The sequence below is a fragment of the Corapipo altera genome, unplaced genomic scaffold (assembly GCF_003945725.1).
Source record: "Corapipo altera isolate COAL_440 unplaced genomic scaffold, ASM394572v1 45, whole genome shotgun sequence".
Lineage (NCBI taxonomy): Eukaryota > Metazoa > Chordata > Aves > Passeriformes > Pipridae > Corapipo > Corapipo altera.
In genome coordinates, this window is record NW_020884877.1 from 10,170,474 (window position 1) to 10,192,138 (window position 21,665).

Below are 21,665 nucleotides of genomic sequence, written 5' to 3' on the forward strand. Positions count from 1 at the left end.
GGCCCCGGCGGGGGATGAGCCGCTCCTCAGGGGCATCTTCGAGATCGACAAGAGGAGCTGCGACGTGGTGCTGAACGCCCGGCGGCTCCGCTGGAGCCCCATCCTGCCCGAGAGCCCCACAGGTGGGACGGGGCGGGGCAGGGGGTGTCCGCCCCGGGGCCGGAGCTTGGGGCCGGGCTCAGCTCGGGCCGTGCCGCGGGGAGCGGGCGGCGGGACGGCCCGGGATGAGCGGGGGCTCTCCGGGCAGGACGGGGCAGAGTCACCTTAGAACGGGATTACAGTAAAGTGGTTAAAGGCGGAGGTGTCAGGCGCGTCTCTATCCTTCAAGGTTACTCTGGTGATTAAAAGGAAAAAGAAATTGCACGTAATGCAATGAGCGTCTTGTACCACCTCTTTCTGGCAAGAGCTTTTCCTTCTTGGTGGGTCATACTTGGTGGATCAGGCATAGCAGTAAGAGGATTTGATTTTATTTCTGCTGCATCAACTTTTCTCTGCTTACTCTCTCAGGCAGGTACATAAATTAGAGCACATGGGGGAGGGTATTGTTTTGTGTGATCCACCTGCGTTTTGTGATGAGGCTTCTGTGGCAGGTCGTCGTTGCTCTACACAGCAACACACTGAGAAAGTGCGGGTAAAGGATTTGATCAAATGAAACAAATTATACATAAAAGTTTTAGAAGGAAAGGAATGCTTCTTGAACTTATCCCTATCGTTTCTTCTAGAAACTGTGAAAACATAAATTTACTTTAAAACTGCATACACACTCTTCAAGGTGCTTATTTACTTCAGTGACCTCTCAGTGCTTACGTGAAGGAGAAATTAAGATTGGATTCAGGAATACCGTTTCCAGACAGCGTATTTGTCTTCTTATATGCTGTGGTTAACTTGTCCATGCTTAAAAGACCAGGTTAATGTTAATAGTATTTTGGACAGAACTTAAAACTTCATATAGATAAGATCCAACAGCCATAAAGTCAGCATAGAGAGAAACAAATTTTCTTTTACTTACTAGTTTTTCTATGTTATGATGATCTTTTTCTTTTCAAGATAGTCTGTATGCTGCAGAGGCTTGGGAGGCATGTGGAAGCATTTTCGGTACAGCTGCTGCAAAGAAATACTGGGATGCTCACGGCTGAAGTCATTATGCTTCATTTCATGTAACTGTACTGGGATACCAAAGCTACTGTAACCAAACAAATATGGTGCCATGCACTGCTATTGAGTCCTCTCCTCCAAATAGTGTAACCATGTTAATGTAGTGCTGTGTTCAGACTTACATACCTGCTTTTCAGCAGGACCACTGGGTTCTGGTGACCCCTGCACTGGTGTACGCGTACAGTACTTCCTCGTGTGGAGCCAGTCTGGGTGCCTTAGGAATGCTGTAGACTCTCTTCCTTCCCTTTTGGGATTAGCTACAGGTCTCTGTGTATATGATCTGTAGTATGATTTATTAATTACTTAGTTCTGTGTGTAGAGTTCTAATATGATTGCCACTTTATGTTCTGGTTCCTTGAATGTAAGTTGAACTGCCATATATCAGGAACCAGGGCTCATGATTGTCTTTTAATTGTCACCAGTGAAGAATTTTAAGGCACAGATAGGAAGAATAAATGTTTGTATATATTGCTTCACGCTTCCAGAATGGGGAGTATATTCTGCAATTTGGGATTTTGTGTGTGTGTGTTTGTTTTGGTTTTGTTTGGTTGGCTTGGTTTGTGTTTGTTTTTTTCCAAGGAAAAAATCACTCCCCTAAATTGCTACTTTGTGTAACAGTTTTTCGTCCTTAGATTACTCATAGAGACATTGGAAACTTTTCTTAGTTCCTGCAAGGTAATGAAGTGTTCAGTGCTTAAAGTCAGAGATATAGCAGACAGCAGAACTTCAGGAGTCTTACAGAGAGCAGCATTGACAAATTGCTGTCAATGGTATCAGAATTTGGGCTTTTACTGCATGTGTATTAAATATATGCTGTTACTTCTCTCTCTGACAATTGGGTTTTGTACTACTTAGCATTGAGCTGCTGAATATTTTGTTTTTTGAGAGGCTCTTGATGTCCTACTTCTTTACTAGCTTTAGTGGAAAAGACAGTGGTGTCTTCCAAATGCCAGGTTTTTCCTGAAGACTGTGGTAGATCAGTTTTTACTGTAGGATTTTCAAATTCTTAAATGTCAAATGCTGATATTGAAGATAAAGGGTTTTCAGTTTCTCTGTTGCCCTAAGTGCCACAGTTATGCCATCTGCTTCTGTTCCAGGATCTTTTGGAGACTGAAATAATTTTAAAAAGAAAATTATTGGGCTGTTTCTAAGGCCCTTCCATCCTTCTGTTCGCTTTGTGATGGGAACACAATGGTCTACCCAAACAGCATTCTGAAGAATACTTGTGACTCCTTCCTTTGAGCCAGCATGGCTCTGTGTGTGCCTGCCTGTGACTGAAGATGAGCGGAGTAGGAACTGGAAATTTCACCTTGTGGGGCTTGTTGCTCTCGGAGGGATGAATTCAACAGAAGTCTTGTCTGTTTTTCCTTCCATCTTGGATATGGTTGGTCAGGGTGGTTTTACCTCTGCAGTTGCAGCAGTCAAATATGGATTTTGGAGTTTGAATGGGTTTTTTTCTGCCTCATTCTTGGATCCCAGTAGCAATTCCCTAGGGTATTGTAAGTGTGGGATCTGTACTGGTGCTGGGATGAGCCATCTGTGTTATGGTCTCATTCATAAGTACAGCAGTGCAGCGCTCGGGGATGGTTAATGGCTGTCTGGACAAGTATTTCCATTGGGATTTGGCTTATGCATACTTTCTCCAAACCAAAAGCTTCCTAATGTAGTTTGCTTAGGCTCTAAGAGGTCAAGTCAGGTCTTCGTGCCTTGCCAGTGATGCTAAATGTCTCCTGCTTGGACTTGTATGTAGTAATTCTCCCTATTTTAGGAAAGGATCTTTATTCTATGACAATCCCTGTGGTCTGTCAAAATCAAAGAACTGGTAGTTGCTTTCTTCCCTTTTTCCTAACCTCCCATCCCCAATAGTTCCCCAAATGTATTCTTGTCTTACTGCAGTTGTCATCCACAGTTCTACAGTTCCAATTCTGTGTTCTTACATGTTTGTATGTTTGTGCAGCCTTGGATCCTTCGGCTTCTAAATTGAACCGAAAGCTCCAGCTCAAAGTTCCCAAGCAGGCAACACCTGCTGTGCCTGGACCCCATCATGTCCCACTGATAAATGCATAATTCTGCCCCATTACACTGTTTCTATGGGGTTTTAGGCAGTGTGATTGTCAGGAGGACTTCATTCTTTACTCCATTTTGATTTCTACAGCTTCTATCTCCTAGAGGTTTTTGGCTACCTCTGTTTGCTGATGATTTTTAATGGCTTCCTTTGTTGTTCATTCTACAGCAAAGTCTTCTCCCCTCTCAAGCATGACTCATTATGAATTTTGTGTGTTCTTTATTATAACAAAGCTTTGGGCAGAAGTAAGGCCTGAGCAGGCAACTGGGTGTGGAGCCTGGGGGGGAGTGAATGTGTCAAGTGGGAATTTGGACAGTGTAAGGCATGGCTCAGCTGCTCCCTCTGAAATGCTGCAGCTACAGCCTGGGTGTGCAGCTCAGCTGAGCCTTTTTTTCTCACCAGAGCCAGATACCCTCTGGCCCAGAGCTGGCTGCTTGCTTTTAACAGTGCAGGGGGTGCTGCAATGGGAAGTAGAGCTCACAGTCAATAGTTACTAGTTTTTTCTCTAGCTTCTTTCTGTGTGACATTTCTATGTTATATTAATGGAAATTAAGAAGAAGGCAGAACTTCTTTCCTATTAATAATCCAACCCTGAACTGTAGAGTTTCTTGTTTTCAGTGCTGCTTTAAAACTATAGCAGAGAAAGCTATCCTAAGTACAGATTTGAATATTATATGTGATTTTTAAAAGTTCCCAGAAATTCAGAAGAATGACTGAAGAATGGGAAAAAAAAATTTATTTAGGAACAAGTACTCAGGATTTTGTGAGTGTGTGGGTAAAGTTTAAAAACTAATGAAATGTAGGGGATTAGCAACAGTGGATGTGGGAATCATTTGTATTTTAGAACAGTTTCAATACAAATAGTGTCAAATCCTCTTTATGCGTGTGGCCTGTTTTTTGCTGTTGATTGGGAAGTTTAATCCTGATATTTTTTTTAAGCCTTCAGTGTTTTTTTAAAGATTGCCACAGAGTTTCCTGATTAACAGTAATTGCAGTTTTCCAGCAGATTTCTGTCAGATAGGAAGTGTAACAAGACTGGCACTTTGTTCAGTGATTTACCAGTATGTGAAGTCTGGAGGCTTTTGATCATTATGAAAAACTTTATAAGTGTAATTTCTTGTGTGTGTATGTAATAGACTGAAGGATATATGAAGTTATTCTCTGACTGACAGCATGCAACCTGGTCTGACTATTTGGATAATAATAGTAATAATTTAGATAAAACTTGCTTTTTAAATAAAAGTAATTGAACATACTTTTTAAGTTAATTGACCAATAAGAAAAATAATATCTCTGGAGCAATTCAGAGGTTAATGTAATACTGAATATATACTTCATAATGAATTAAAAAAGAACATGAATATATATTTTCATAATGAAGTAAAATCAATATATTGTTTAAGTATAGTATTCTTATCTGTAGTAAACTACAGCTCTTGCTGATATTCATCTAAAGCAGATTTATAAATATTGTATGTAAGTGCAGCAATAAGGAAAAAAAATCACTGATATATTTCAACAGTGAAAGAGTCAGCAATAAAGGACTTAAAATTAATTCCAAGTGCAGAGTGGCCTGTTGCCAAGGCTATTTAGGAACAGATGTGGCTGAAATAGATACCAATAGTCTGTTTGGGATCTCTAAAGTAAGACATCTGTCAGTCTATCGGTCAGTCAGGAATAATGGAAATGGAAACAGGCTGTTACAAAATGTACCGAAGTTCCATGTTGACCAAATTCAAAGCTTTTGATTTTACTTTTGACATGTAGAGAATATAATTTCTCTAAGTGGCTTATCTATTGTCAAACCAGGAAAACTATTTTTAAGGAAGAGACATAGAAATAAATAATAGGAATCGTAATTGAGAGAGAGATGTCCAGGTATCACGTTATATGGCTTTAAGATGTAAATTGAAGGAAGATAACATGCAGTTGTAAACAGTTCTGTGGTGTCTGAACTTATCAGACACTCAAATCTTCTTCCAGGAAGTCCATAAAATTAACGTCTTTTAGATAAATGCTGCATGAAAGCGCAAAATAGTTTTTTATTTTACGACTTATTGTGGAAAATGAAAACTATTTATGGAAATGGGGTATACTGATCAAAGGACTGTTAAAATTTGTTCTTTATTTCAGGAAACTTTTAAACATTATGTCTTTACTCTCTGTGTGTCTTATCCTTTATCAGAAGAGTAGTTCATGGCTATGTGTTTGTGGAACACCTTATATTGTTTCATGCTTTCTGTTTTTTCTTGTATTTCACAGCTTTATGCAACTCTCTGCTTGCGTTGAAAGAGATTAACATACCCTTAGGATATTGAGTAGGGCCTTTTCTATGTACTTTAATTCTCTACCTCCAAAGAGAGAGATGAGATATTTAAATCTTTGTTCCAGAAAAATGTTTCAATGCTAGGTCTTGCGAATTGTATTTGTGTGTGTTTGGGTTTACATACACATTAGGTGCTGCACATGTTAGTGAGTTGGTTTCTGATGCTACATGAATTTGAAATAACAGGGTTTATTTAGCTTTCACAGAAAGTAACCCTTCTTGATGGCCTTTTCTTTTTAATGCAAAACTTTCTGTTGGTGATATCGTAGTTTGTGTTATCTTAAAGCTGTTGTAGGCCATAACCAGCAAGTTTTAGACTTTTCAGCAGATGATTGGGTTTGGTTTTGTGATTTATTTTTTTTTTTATTTGTTTCTCCTGTTGCCCTATGTAATAATTCAATCTTGCCATGTGCTGTTATTACAGGTAAGGCGGTGTTCTGCTTTGCTCCTCTCCTCTGCCTGCCTGGGGAGCAAGGATGGTGGTGGCTGGGTGCTTGACATATGCATCATCAGGCAGTTGGCACACCAGTAAGAAGCCAGACATGGTTGGTGCTGTTTTTGGCTGCTGAGCAGGCTGATGGAAGAAAGACAGGTTGGAATCAAGGGGCAGTCAGGAATGCTGGGGGGGAGGTGAGCTGGTATGTTGAGGAAGTTGTAAGGGTTTTGGTGCAGTGCCATATGGGTGTGGGAGGGCTTTGTGGGTACTGTGGAGAGGGATATGAGTGAATGGAGGTGCAGATAGGAGGACATGCAGGGTGATGATGTAGTGTGAGGTGTGTGTGACACAGGGTAGAGAAATCTCTGGATAGTCAGAAGAGACATAGTAAGATGATGAGGTAAAGAGAGGGAGGATGCAAATTCATTTAAAGAAAAATTATCAAAGTTCCATAATTTTCTTGTTCATAGAATAATTGACAACTCTTACTATGCTTTCTGTGCAAAGATGTGCAAGAGTCAGTTGATGGCCTTGCTTTTATAGCATGATGGAGAGAATCCAAGAGTGTATATTAAAAAAAAAAAAAAAAAGTTGATATGCTAACCAATCTTTGATGTCCATACTAGTGATATTTTTGTGCCCACAATAGTGCTGTTAGGACTAAAAGTCCCTTTCTCAGTGGAAATGTATATTCTTTTTAAATCATTAAAAAGATTATGTAGTCAAATCTCTTATCTAAGCACAAATCTCATATCTCACTTTCTTAATTGTGCTGTTCTTTGGCCCTTGAGAAACACTAATTTTTTTAACCCTTCTTTCAAATGCTGTTGTATTTTTGCCTGGTTGTCATTTTACCCTATCATCCTGGAATTTGTATCCCTCTATTATGCACCTTTACGTCTTTTCTCTTGCATCAAATATTGCCAAGTTATTTTGATTTTTAAGTGCAATTTACTGGAAAATGCGTCGTTTTTCTTAGGCATAATTCCTGAAATACTTTCCTTTTTTGGTAATGTCTACAGAAAACTAATACAAAATCTGATTATTTGCTTGGTGTCTCGAAGTCTGAGACTGGTACCTGCTTTCTTTGACTATGGCTGTTTGTCTCTTTGGACTGTGTGTAGGATGTGATTTTGTAGCACCTTGTGTGGGTTAGTTGTGGAGATCATGGTGCCTAATGGGGTCTTCTACTATGGAAAATCCATATAAACTTGCTTCTATGGTTGTAACTGTTCATGCTAATAAATATCTTGCAAAAGAATATCATATTCAAATTTATATTTTCTTATTTTGTTGTCTTGACAAAAGACATGCTAAATTAAAGCAATTCTATCTTTGTTTTACAGTTGCAAAGTAGAAATAAAATTAAAGCAGGAAGGTCTGTCATCTGCTCTTGTTGGAGTCAATATAAACAGAACTTAAATAAACAATTTTCCTTTCCTTGTAAATATCTTGTTAACTCTGTGTTACAAAAGCAGCAGGTAAATAATAGATGCTGTTGCAATTATGCAAAACACAAACAAATAAATATTGGATAGAAGAAATCCCTTTTTGTTTGCCATTTCATTTAGGTATATCCAACTATATTATGCACTGCCTTTAGAAGGAAGTGTTTACTGCATGTAATTGTATTGAATGTACATGCAGTACTCTAAAAATATTTTTATCCTGCTAGAAAAAGCTTAAATGGCTGAAAATCTGAGAACATAACCTGAAGAACTGAGTAGTCTTTGTACCTTAACATTAGTGAGCTGCGGAACTAATGTTTTCAAGGAAATCAGTGGTCCTGGTTTTTATGACTTATGTTGTAACAGTATGTGCAGACAAAAAACCATAATGTGTTGAGTATCTGATACATGTATTACCATATTGCCATAAGGAACTGCTATTATGTTAGACACCAACTGATTTTCTGATAGTGTTGGATTTCTCTCACATATGCTTATGTTTTTGTACAGATGATCCTTTAGGAACATCTGTTAGTTTTGTGGTGGTATCTGCTGTTTCCTTTCAAAATTTGACCTTTTTGGCATTTAGTAACTGGCTGCTATGGAACTGTGTTTTACTAGGATCCTTTTCTAAAATGATTCCTGTGTCCTAGACACTAACTGTCAGTGTTTTAATAGTGTTTCACTGTCTTCTGATGTACTACAGAGTTAAGTGCAACTCTGAAGTTGTTAAATTAACCGTTTAAAGTACCATTTAGGGATAACTTTTTTTTTAACTGCTGACTTGAAATAGGTGAGTAGAACATCCTCCTGCCGACTGTTTAGTGGTTTCAAAAATATTTGTGTTTGCAGACTAAGGGGGTGGATGGTATTTTTCAAACTGTTTCACTAGGGTTTTGTAACTCCTATCCTGCCCTTTAGTAACCCTTCCCCCATTAGCTGAAGAGCAGGTAACCCTTTGAACAGTGAAACCAAGCATTAAAAAAAAAAAAAATTGAAATTTTAGGCCTGGATTTTTGTGTGAGCCTTGATGTCTGGTAGCCTACCTCTAGGGGATTTGATGAAAGACAATTCTACTTATGTTTAAGATCTGGTGTGACTTCCTCCTTCCCCGACTTCTTACTTAGTTGTTGCTGTAGGAATATATTAGCTCACTGACAAAAAATTGTTTAATAACTTGGTTTAACTCTGTTCTCTAATCCAGCATGTGGCTGTTTCTTTCCTGTGTATTGCAAGTTTAAGCAAATGGTTGGTTCATTAACAGAATTCAGTACTGAACTCTGAATTTCCTGGCTTTTGCCTATTTAAGCGCTGTCAGATGGTGGGTGGTTAGATGCTTTTCAGTACAGAATAGGTGCTGTAGTTGTCGGCTTATTTGAACTGTGACAATATATCTCTTCTGTCAGTCCATACACTCAAGTGAATATAGGAAAGTATGCTTTGTGAGGCTCCGAAAATGCAAAGCAACAGATGTTATGTACTGCACAATTATACGTATCCTGGAAACAGATCTTTACACAGTGCAGACAGTCTTGGAAAAACAAAATTTGACATATGAATGATCAAGTTAAGGGCAACAGCAATAAATACTTATGACTAAATATAATGCTGTTTTGCAGATACTGTTCTGAGTTTGAGTAATTAAATGCTCACTGTTATATTACCTCTTCCCATTTGACAGAAGTTTAAAAATGACCGTGTATTTATATTTTTCTGTGTTGTTTTAGTACAGTGGAGCAGAAACAGAATAGGTATTCTCACTTAAAAATAACATTGTACGAAAATGGCTTTGGGAAAAAAAAGCCTAAGTAATTCTAACAAGTGAAAATTTTTATAAATAAACGACTAATAGTGAACAGAAAAAAATTCAAGATAACTTGCTGGCTTTCCATGTGAAAAATAGCACATCTTTGTCTGCCTGATCTGTTGACTGTTCTGAAGATGATTCAAAATGAGATTACTCCTGTCCAACTCCTCTCCCTGCTATACTGTTTGTTGCATGGCCTTTTGGAGACTTGTCAAACAGCTCTGTCAAGAAAGGTACTGAAAGATTTCACACTTGGATGGTTTTGGGTTTCCCAAAGGCTGTTCTGTCACATCTACATAATTTAACTTTGAGTGAGGTGATTAGCTGGGATCAAAATTATCATAGTGCCAGTGAATAATACACTAACAGTTAGGTGGCTGTAGATGGTGATAACTCATGTCAACGTCAAACTTTGAACAGGTTTGTGGTTTCATTCAGTAAATTCTGCAGTTGAGACATTCCAGGATAAACTTAAGTGTATTGTTATTTTACCATGTTTGGAAGAAGATAGTTGTATATACATGTCTATTTGTAACTTTCTATTATTTTGTTAAAGGAAAAAGAATGCTTCTGAGTATTTCTGGTCACTTGACTGTAATATACTCACTAAACAAGGCTAGTGGTAACTAGAGTTGGTTTGGAAAACAATGCTTAGTAGAAAAAAAGAGTACCTGATAAATGGTTGTTTATTTTTTTAACTGTAGTACCAACAAAAATTAAATAAGAAAGCTTTTTTTATTTTGCGCTTACATTTTTTGAGGAGTTAATTATTTAAAATATGATGGAAACAAGCAGGTGGTGTTTTTGAAATGTTGTCCCTGGGTCTCACTTCTTTTATGGAAATCATTTGGGGAAGGTACACACAAATTCAGTACTGAACTTACAATGTTATGTATATGTGTGTTTCCCTTGCTAATGAAAACCCCCCAGAAAGTTTAACAGTTTAGCAATATTAGTTTTATGCAGGAGCAGAGTAATAAAATAAGGTTACAGTAGAAAGAAAACTGTTCTTAAGTATGTTTCTCTTTGTTTTATGTATCTAATGTTTGGGGTTTTTTTGTCTAATTCATGGAGTGAAGGCTACCTGAAGAGTTCACAGTGCCTTTGGTGTATTAACAATGTGGTCTGGAAGGAGTAAGGAAGAGAAAAAAATGGCATTGAATAAACATAGTAAAGTGGAAATGCCAGATTTGTTTGGGGACTGTTAAAATAGGAGTGGAAAATCATTTTTAATTTGTCAGTTCTGTCCTACAGCACAACTTCAGAGACATATGTTAGTTTTACAGATTTGACTAGGCAATGGGACAGTCAGTCAAAGAGTTGGAATAATTAAGCATAGTGTAATGTATTGATCTCTTATTTGAATGCCATCAGCTTGGAATAGAGATCAGGAGCTGTAGCTTTACCATTCCTAATGTGTATGATCATAGGTTTATCATGTGGAAAATGTCATCTGTCACTGAAATAGTTGTTAGGACTATTATGTTAAGGATAATTAGAAAATAAATAGAGACTAAAACAGATGTTTTTATGCTCTATAAACCAGCAGTTATTTAACCACATCTTGAATACTCTGCAATTCTGCTGTTCTCAATAACGTGGGACTGGAGAAGGTTCAGGGGATGACAATGATTAAAGGTACCAAATGGCTCCTGCCTGAGAGTGATGGAGCAGGCTGGCACTTATTAGTCTAAAAGGATGGTAGTTGAGATGGGGCCTGGACAAAGTAGATGGCTTTCTATTTACCAACATAAGAAATATGGTGTATTTAATAGAACCAGACTCAAAACAAAATGATAGGTAAGAGAACTGCAAAACTTACTGTCAAAGGATATTGTTAATATCCTAGAAGATTTTGTGGGTTCAACTGGAGACAGAAGGCCTCATTTCAGTGCTGTCAAATTTGCAGAAACCACAGTTCAGGGTTTCCCGAATGAAAACAGGTGGGGAATGGAAAAGTACTAGTGGAAAACAGAATAAATGCTTCCTTTATTCCTTCTCTTCTCTTAGCATCTGCTTATGGCTATGGTTTGATATAAGATACTGGGACAGATGGACGTTTGCCCTGTCCTGGTTTTGCTGGTCTTATAGACTAGAAAACGGTTAAATTATATTTAAATGATATTTTGAGTAAAAATACACACATCACCAGTCTGTAATTCCACCTGTGCTTGCAATACTAAGTGAGATTTCTTCGTAGAATTTGAACTTCAGTTTGCCTAACCTACCATTTGCAAGGTACTTATTTTTGTTGGTGGAACAATACAGTTTAAAGAATGTATGTCCTTTGCCTGACAAAAGAGATTAATTTTATTAAATGTTGTTAAGAATTACAATACAGTAGCAGACTGTACAGAACCCCCAAATTTCTTAACCATAATTTCCTTGAAAATATTATTCATATGAATGTTTATAATTAATGTAGTCTTGGGTTGGTTTTTTATTTTTGTTCTGGAGAAGGGAAGTTAAATTCTAGAGATGTAGTTAAACTTATACAGGATAAGAGTCTGAAACCATTGCAAACCATTTAGTTTGATCAACCCCAAAATGAGGGAAAAATGCAGCTTCAATATGCTTAGCTGGTATTTTTCCATAAATAACTTTGAGAGGATTTCTGATGTTCACAGAAGATAATGCTGAGTGTAAAACATCCATTTCCATTTGTTATGTCAACAGCTTAAAGATGTGTGCCAAGGTATTGATACTAATTATATCTTGAACACAAGTGGTGATAATTTTCTTGCCCTGATTCACTTAAGGCTAAGTCAAAGATTATTGTATATTTGTAATGTGCAGCTGAATATGTGTAGAAACTAGTATTTGTTAAATTTACTTTTAAATGAGCAAAGTAGGTTTAATATTGTGATAGACAAAAATTTACATAGAATAGTAACAATAACACACATACTGTACAAATGCATATTGGAGAGTTTAAGATGCATCTCTCTTCATTGCTGTATGAGTGCTTTGAATACGAATTGCTCTCTGAACCTGCAAGGATATGCAGGGTCTCTATGCTGTGAGTAAGATTCTTAGGATCTGCAGGTAAGATATTTGCTTCAACCTCACAGTGGTTGCCCCTGTGTCCGTTTGATGTAAATGCTAGCATTTAAAAGTTTGGGGGAGTAAAAATTTATACGTATTATGGGAGATTTGAAGTGTATCTTTGTCATCTGACATGTGTTTATCCAACAGTGAATTTCATCAGGAACTGGTTGGTTGGGGTTTTTTTGTTTGTTTGTGTGTTTTTGGTTTTGTTTTGTTTGTTTGTTTGTTTGTTTTTTTTGTAATATATCTTTATCAGTCTTTCTGTTTGATTTGAGTACTAGGATGAGGAATAGATTTGTAAATGTGGCGTGTAGGTGCAGTTGCCATACTGGAGTTAAGAGAAGTTGACAGGGGATGTCAAAGAACTTGCTTAAAATAGGTAGGAAACTGCTTGTTCGAAATTACTGGTGCATGCCAGGATGTAAAACACAAGTTGTGGAACTTTTTAGGGTGGGTGGTTGGTTTGTTTGTTTGTTTTTAAAGTGGGTCTGTTTTAAAGCAGTTGATATGCCTGTCAGAAAATAAGTAGGTTTCTGTATATAACTTAGTATACTGATGTAGTTTCATGTGAAAGTGGAAACTATGCTGATGGTTAATTACAAATTTCATGGTAGTTAATGTTGACATTTTATTCATAAAGCATTTTATGAATTCTGCGTGTTCTCTAAAATACATTAACTTATTCTACTTTATGCACTGATTATTTCACAAATCAAAATGGAGCTCTCAATTTTTGAGAATCTCATGAAAATTTCAAATGTTTTAAATGACTCATTACCAATTATTCATATAATTTCTGTACAGTATAACAACATAAAATATTTTAAAAACTCAAATTAATGGCTTCACCTGATAATTTTGAGTGTATCTTGATTTTCAAAATAGCATTATATATAATTTTCTTATAGACTAATCAGTTATTCCTAGGATTTTTTTTTTCTGCAAAACATTCTGTAGACCTGTTGATACAGTTTATCAGTGTCTGATGTACATGGATTGAAATTTAAATTAGCTTGAAGGTATTTATTACTTACAGTTTTAGGTTGACGTAAGTGAGTTGCAGTGTATATTTAACAGTTCTGCTGCTAAATGAAGTAAGTGTATCCTTAGCTTGCTGCACAGATACATGGGCACAGGTGGACATCTTGGGAGTGTGCACCATGCAGTGAAACACATGGCACTACACAACATGGGGCAAAGAGCACGCAGTTTGAATTAGAAATCATTTTATGGATACCTTGTAAATTTGTGCTTGTTCATACAGGGGTTGTAATTTCTAAAAAGGGTGCACATGTTTTATATTGAACATTCGTGATACAGACAGCACTCTAATGTAGTTGTCTGTACTTTGTGGAAAGAGGTAGTATTGTATGAGCTTGTTTATGTCAATATTTTAATAATTTATCTTTATAACTGCTTTTGTCTATATTTATAGTAACATTGGCACCCTGTGTACAGAAGATACAATGAGTGCTGAAAGGAAACTTGCATCCATCTGGAAGCAATAAACTTTTCTAAAAGACTGCACAGTGTTACTTAATCCTGTGATTTCTTACTGTGAGTGAAATTAAGGTTTGGTTCAATTGTGTCACATCATATTGGTATCAAATCTTTTGTGAAAGGTTTGTCATCGTGTTAAGCTGCAAACAAAATTTTAAAATTGATGAAAGTCTGAGAATGTAATTTCCTCAGTCACAGGTTTATGCATCACTGCAAATGGAGTCAATTCTGTATAATAAAAATAATTGTAATACCAGAAAGATTCTGGAGTGTTGTATTTTATAAGCTTCTTTATATGAAAGGCTGATTTGTATATTGCACAACTGACTAAGAGCACTTTGAATTTGGCATTGTGTTCTAAGTAATTTTTGTATTGTACATATATCGTGGAATATAAATTATAATTTTAATATGACAAAATATTTTACAAAGTTAGAGAAATAAAACAGTTTCCCTAAGAAGGGGAAAAATATATTATAAGGACAATCTAACAAAATTTTGGGATTTTTTTTTTGGTTGTTTTCCTTTATTTGTTACAGTTGTGGGGTACACAAACAAAATAGTATTCATTCATCCCCACAGGCAAAGTGGTGTAGCCTACATTCCTCCTGTTCCTATGTGGCAACTGAGCCAAAGAGTGTTGGGGTGAGGAAAGGGTTTTATGCTCATCAGAGGATTCTGGTGGTGCTATTGCCATTTCTTGCCCTTGGGCTAGTGTAGAAGGTGCAGATATAAACATACAAAAGATGGCTGGGTTTTCTTAATAAAACTGAAAAAAAAATAGATCAAAGATCAATGAGGATAAAGCCAAACATACAGAAGTTCATGGGTGAGCTTATCTAGCAGCTGACAGCTATGCTTCAATACCTAAAAGCATGACTTGCCAGTATACATGAATTACCAATATGTTATGGAAGGAAATTTTCCTGTGTTTAGGATGGGCTGTTTGTTCTTTTTTTTGTGAAGAAAATGTTTCTTGAAAATCTTTTCCAGAAAAGACCAAAATTTAGACATTTGAGGCATATTGAGTTCCCTGAAAGTGAGACACTGATATTTAGCAGTGTGGGTGGTTTGTAAATCTGTATTTGAGGCTGAAGCAGAAGTACAAGTCCAAGTAAAAGTAATTATTAACTTGTATTTATTCAAACTCAGTGATGTCTTGTGGCCATAAGAGGTTATTTGTTTCTCCACTTTTTCTTACTTTCCAAAATGACAGAAGTAATTGCCATGATTATGCCATAAATGAGTAGGTACAGAAGTGTGTGTATGTGTGAGAAGTTTCCGAGGGAATGTAGAATTAAGCTCATGTTTCCTCTTTGTGATTTCTTTAGTATCTCTCAGCTCTGCTAGCCCATGTATTAAATCATGTAAGCCATTAGATCCCTGTCTTCTGTTTATTTCAGAAATGTCTCTCTTTAAATGAATTCTGTTTTATGATGGTTGTGTGGCTGGTCTCTGTAAGATGAGTCATTTAATCTGATGCTTATGTTTGTAGAGGTTTTACAAAATGATGAAAATCAGCGATGCTTTTCACACCGTTGTTACTTCAAAGTTTCCTACGTAACTTCTTTCACTTCTTAAATGAAAAACCATGAAGTTTCAGGCACTAAATAAAAGGTTTACTACTACTTTTTAAACTATATTGTGAAATTAGGCAGCATATGGGCCGTATTCTTAACATAAAATGTAGAGCTTTCTATAAAAAAATTATTTTCAGTGACCCCTTTGTTACTGTGGTGTTAATGGGAAAAGACAACTATTAAAAAGCAAAGTCTTTGCTTCATGAATCCTCTTGAATGCTTCAGATTCGAAATCTCTTGCTGTCTGTCCTGCTTTCTTTCAGCTAACCTTGTTGTTCCAGCATTATTGCCAGTAGATCTTCTTGTTAAGGGGCTTATTTTTAAATTCATCATTTTGCTCCAACAAAAACAACCTTTGAACTGTACTAAACTTTGCCCTTTCATATGGGATTAATGTATCTGTTCCCATGTTTTCTCTGCCAGTAGCCAATGTCATCTCTTGTTTTGGTTCAACCAGAACTAGGCACTTCAGTGGTGGTTGTTCTTTTTCATAGGTTTACCTATTGCCATTTTTTAAAATTTGGTTAAGCTTCACTACAGCTTTAAGTCATTGAGTATGGTCGAACTCAAGACTTCAAGGACTATACTAATTGTTCCCTAACGCTGGTCTTGCTGCAGTTGCTATGATATATGATGCTGGCACAGGGCATGTATCTGCAACGGCCCACCTGGTTTGATGAGGATGTTCAGAAGTATGAGGATTAGTTTTTAAAAGATATGGTGGAGAACAGAGATTGGAATCAGCTGGTCAAGGGGTGTTGGGGTGATAGAACCATTTGAAAAGTGGGGAGAGAAAAGAGGGGAAGATGAAAGGTAGGAGACTGAAGTTTTAGATGGGTTTACCCGTGCTGTGAATATAGTAAAATTGTCAAGAAATACCTCGAGCAAGAATGAAAAAACTTCTCACTTTTTATAGAATGTAATGACTCACACAGCACCACGAAAGCCAGTTTTATATTGTTGTATTTACCACATTGCGTCTTTTTAAAAATGATTTGAAAGAATTACTAAACAGAGAAATAAAATAATTTCTGTTATATAATGTAAGATTTTATCTCAGGATTGAGATTTGAATTGGAAAATTGCTAGGTTTATTGGGTTTCTTTTGGCTAGTATGATGTTGAAAAATTGAAACCTGAAGTACAAATCTGTTGAAGAATTTTATTTTTTTTTTGGATGTTAACTCTTCTTCATAATAATATTATTTTTAGAGCTATCTACCTATGATAGTAGTTTCAAATAAGATGACTTCTTTAAGCTGGAATAGTGAATAATGCCTTTTAGTGATGTATTAAATTAGCATGTAACTTCTTGTCCAGTGAAACTAACTGAATGTGTCATTATAGGTTTGTAAAGTGGAGTTTTATCCTGAGACTTATATATTTTTTTTTTTTTATTTGTAAGATGTTACTAGAACTCTAAAGAATTAAGTGATGCCATTGTGCATCTTTCCTAGTTCTTGCTGACTCTTGTTGATTTATATGATCTTTGAGGAGTTAACAGTTGCAAGTGAAAATGCACAGCAGATTGGCTCAAACCATGTTGACTTGAAATGATGAAAGGAGATGGTCCCAGTACTTCCTTCTTCCCTGCTGTGAATTTTCTTATCACTTTGTAGCATCTCCAGTTTTGTAGGACTTATGATTATACTAAACAACTTGTTGGAAGACTAAACCAGGGGAAAAAGAAAAGTGAATGATCTATGTTACTTCAGGGAGTTGATTTGACTCAGCTTGGTTGTGCCCAGTGCCAGACATAAGGAAAAGGGCTGGATTGCACAGTTACGGCAGGTGAGTTGAGGGTAGGTGTCTGTATTGCGAGAGGGATTAGCAGCAAAGTATTGCACTGGACTGGCAAAATACATCACTTCACCCTTAGATTCTCTAGAGAAGGAGAATGAAGATTGGTTGTATTCCTGTCAGATGTTTTTAAGCTCAGTTTTCTGCCCTGAAGCAATACAGCTGTTGCTGCAAGTGAATAACTACCATTAAAAGATGAAGTTAGTAGTTACACCCTGCTTTTACTCTCCAGCTCTGGAGAAGCTGAGATGCATCTCTTCAGTCCTTTGCAGTACTTTCTGAACTCCTTCCTGTTCCAAAGGAGGTCATTACACACAGTCCGAGAAATGTGTTTTTAGGCCATGTGTTTTTGTGTTTTGTTTCTCTTACAACACCATTTAAAAGGACTAAAGTAATGTAATGGTAATCTTCAAATAAAAAACAATCTGTCCCCAACCTGGCCCCTGCGGTACCACCTCAGCTTACCTTTTGATACTTTTGGCAAGCAGAAATTGCAATTTTACTTTCTTTGCTTCAAAAGAGAGTAAGAAGCATAACATCAATTTTCATCAAAGGTGTTACATGACCTGTCTTTTTGAAATAATAAAAAAAAATCACGTTGAAAATTCAGGTGTTTTGAAAATAGCTCTTCTGTCTCATATTTAGAGTGTTGAATGACCTGACAAGCTTTACAGTGATTCTTTGCTCTTCTGGAGAGAATGATCATACCTGCTTCATTATATTTCTCATTGCCAGCCCTTCTTAATTAATAAGAAGCGAAAACTGTGGAGGTTTTATGAATCAGTTACATACTGCTTACTGTGCTTTGCTAATTTACAGTAGGGGAAAAACAAGCTTAATTATTAATAGGTTAATAGTTGCTGGTTTATGTGCATTAGACATTATCATACTAATTTTAAATATTCCTAAACCTAAATTTATAGACGTATTTTCAAAACTAATTTAATTTTTTATTATATTTATTTTATTTTTGCATTTATATTAATACAGTTGTATTTTATTGTATGTTCTGAATGGTTATTTTGTAGTGTTCATACAGTGTAGGATGGTCTGTAATCAATTCTGTAATAAGACACTTCTGTAATAAGTGCTGATCACTGTATTTTCTTGGGTATAGTCTTAATGATTTTCTAAAATCCTTCATTATTTCTGTTATGTTGCACTGTGCTAGCTAGAGCAATCAACTGTTACAGAAGTAAACTTTGAGAGTGTAATGGAACAGGGAGCCTAAACTGTGTAAAGATTTATCTATTAAATGTAGTTAAAGGGGGCTGGGTTTCTTGCCAAAGGTCATAGGAAGCATTTGTGACCAAGGGAGTATAACCCATTTTGCTTCATGTCCAGTTCTTCTGCCTAAATTATACAGTCCCAATTCATGTGTATTTTCTGCAATTTTCTGTGTATTCCAGATATTTGTTATGGAAATAAAGACCTTAAGTACCACTTCTAGATGTTGGGACTCTGTGGGAGAAAAACAGCCCAAAAAGTGTTTTGTTATAGAAGTCTTGGTGTTTATATTTTAATAACACATAGTCTTTAAAACTGTTTAATTTTTCAGTAGTACTCCCATAAACATGAGGTAATCTATTTGTTTAATGTCTAGTTTAACACTGTATTAACTAATAAAAATTTGGCTCACTATTTACAATTAAACTATATTTGAATGTATTAGTTCCTCATCTTTTGATTTAGCTTGGTATGGTTGACTTAGACATAATTTTTTATTTAATAAGAGGTTGGACTACCATCATTAGGAAAAATGTAAGATAGTCTCATTACTTGAAATTAGTGAGAGGATAAATAGGGGTATAAAACTTCCTAGAAATTCATATATCCAGGCTTTTCTTTTTTTTATGCTGTATTTGGAAAAAAAAAAGTGGACATGTGCAGAAACTGTGAGTACAATTAGCGTCAAGCAGATAAATCCACCTCTAATCCTGTTTACGCTCTACATCAGACAGATGTGCAGAGATTGATTTAGACAAGCCCTTGGCTTATAGTAATTTTTTTTTTTAAGTGCCGTATATTCTGGTTTTGTTAGATCTTTTAAATGTTAAGTGCTGTTAGTTTTTCTCTTTCCTAACGCCTGTAACCTACTTTATACAGGTTCCCTCTCTGCTTTCATGATGACAGGGCAGCCTGGTAGAAGAGATTATCTTTATTCCCTGTAATTAAATTGACTTTTTTTCAGAAGATACAACAATGGGAAGTGGGTACTGAATTAAATAAATAGCATGATATCTAATAGATGTATACTTAAATCTCTTGCAAGAACAGATGGTACCCAATATCTTTCTAAGTAATGTGAGAGGACAGTTAATGTCCTGAAACTGCTAGCAATAACCAATATCATGCTAACAAACCAATAGGGTTTTCAAAGTTTAAAAAAAGTATGTAATCCAGTACACACTTTATTTTGAAAGTAAGCTTTGTTGTTATCACACAGTAGAAGTACTTTATCAATATAGCTCTATAAGGTATAAATTCTTTATCTGAATTTTTAAATAAAATTTTACTGTATTTGCAATGATCTTATTTTCAGTAAGCATAGAATATGAAAATTTTGGAATATGCCTGGGATTTTATGCAGATTTCTTAACAACTTTAATAACAATTGGCTGTCCTGATCCTCCAAGCTAGTTCAACATTTCCTCTACATATTAAAACCTAAGGGTGATGGTTTTGTATGATTCAGTATTCCTACAGTTAATATGTTACTCTGAGCTGCATCTGGAAATGTATTCCAGTAAAACAACCAGAGTCAGATGCTGGTTTTGTAAGTGTAGTGCTGCCTAGTAAGAATATATTATTTTAAATTTCAAAAGGTTTAACCTGCATATGAGCAACACAAAAATTTGATAAATACACAGTAAGAGGAAGATGTAAAAACAAGTAAGTAAGTGGCTGAAATAGTATCATGAAAAGAAAAGACAAGGCAGACCTCATCTAGCTTATAATTAAATATCATTTTATGAAAGCTAGAGGGGAATAAAAAAGTATTTTAACAGGCCTTCGATTTACTTGACTTGTGCAGGACAAATAGGCTAATGTTTGTAATTTATCTGTGATGCCCATCCATAACATTGGCATACTAGAATTTGTGATATTCTCTGCAAAACTAATAGTTTAATCCAAAATATTATTTATTTAAAAATATTATTTATTTCATAGAATCATAGAATCAGCTGGGTTGGAAAGGACCTCTGAGATCATCAAGTCCAACCCTTGATCTGCTACCACTGTGGTTACTAGACCATGGCACCAAGTGCCACAATATTTAAAAGTATTTAACAAGCAAAGTACTTTAGAATATTTGTATTGGTCTGGGGAAATAAATGCTGCAGCTCAGTTACTGCTGCAGAATGGTTGTGGTTGTATTTCATGTGTCTTTGTTTACTCATTTTCCTAAAACATTGAGTTTGTATGCTAGAATTTTCAGTATACTGTATGTCTGACAGTGAGACTTTCTAGAAAAAAAAAAATAAGCAAACCCCTCGAAAATGCTGGTTTAAAAATTAAAACAAGTGTTTAATAAAGATAATAAACTATGCAGTCCCCGGTAAGTGATTTGGGGTATCACCAGTCAATCTTTCCTTTAAGACCTATCAAGACTGTTTACCCCTAAATGTTTTAGAAGAGCAATACAAAGTTTGAAAAAAATGAAGATCTTGGGTTTGGTAATGTTAATACCAAATTTACTTGTGCAATGTCTACTTTGAGACTATGGAAAATCACAATTCAAATGGAATCACACAATATTCCTCCACTCAGTTCTCCGATTCCATTCAATGTATCCTATAGAAAATACTTCTACAGCAAACATTACAGTCCTTTATTTCTTTTTTTTTTTTTAATTGTTAGGTGAGTTTCCTCCTGTTTATTTGCTGTGTACTTCTGAAAATTTGCACTACAATTTCCTATGTATTATCTCAGTGCACATGAACATTTACTTGTCACAGTGTTCCTGCTAAGAATGAAATTATTTCAGTGCAATTTTATACCTTAGTAGCTGACTTATGGAGAAATTATGATGTTAAAATATAACAAGGTGCTTCCATTTGTAGCAGGTTATTTGGTATGGAACAGGAAAAAGTGAATTGGTTGAGAATTGTGAGGAGAGGTGATACTGATATGAGCTTTATCTGTGTTAGCATGGCTGAGATGCAGTCCTCCAGGATTTCTGGATAGAAGGATGATCACTGCATAGTCTTGTTCAAGAAATGGTGTTGAAAAATGCCAGCATAAAACTGTTACAAGAATTGACCCAATCTTCTTTTTTCCTGCCCAGAAGACCTATGACTTGCTGAAACCCTCAGCTTATGTGCTGTCCATCTTTCCCAGGATGGTGGTTAAAATACACTTTTCCTGGCACTTCAGTACAACACGTAGCAACTATGCATCAAACAGAATCTGTTATGGCTTTTGCTGTTGAGAAACCTGTTGACAGAGGTGTTGCTAGATTTGGGAAAGGTTTCTGGTTTCTAGCATTTCTTACCTTGGG

At 36.0% G+C, this 21,665-nt stretch overlaps 1 protein-coding gene across 1 annotated transcript in view; it reads left to right on the forward strand.

Moving 5' to 3' along the window:
• The window catches only part of CERKL (ceramide kinase like), a 52,740-nt gene continuing 31,075 nt past the window's right edge, over nucleotides 1-21,665 (forward strand). The window contains exon 1 of the mRNA XM_027637245.1: nucleotides 1-122. The gene's annotated coding sequence lies outside the window, so the exon portion shown is untranslated. The remainder of the gene's footprint in view (nucleotides 123-21,665) is intronic.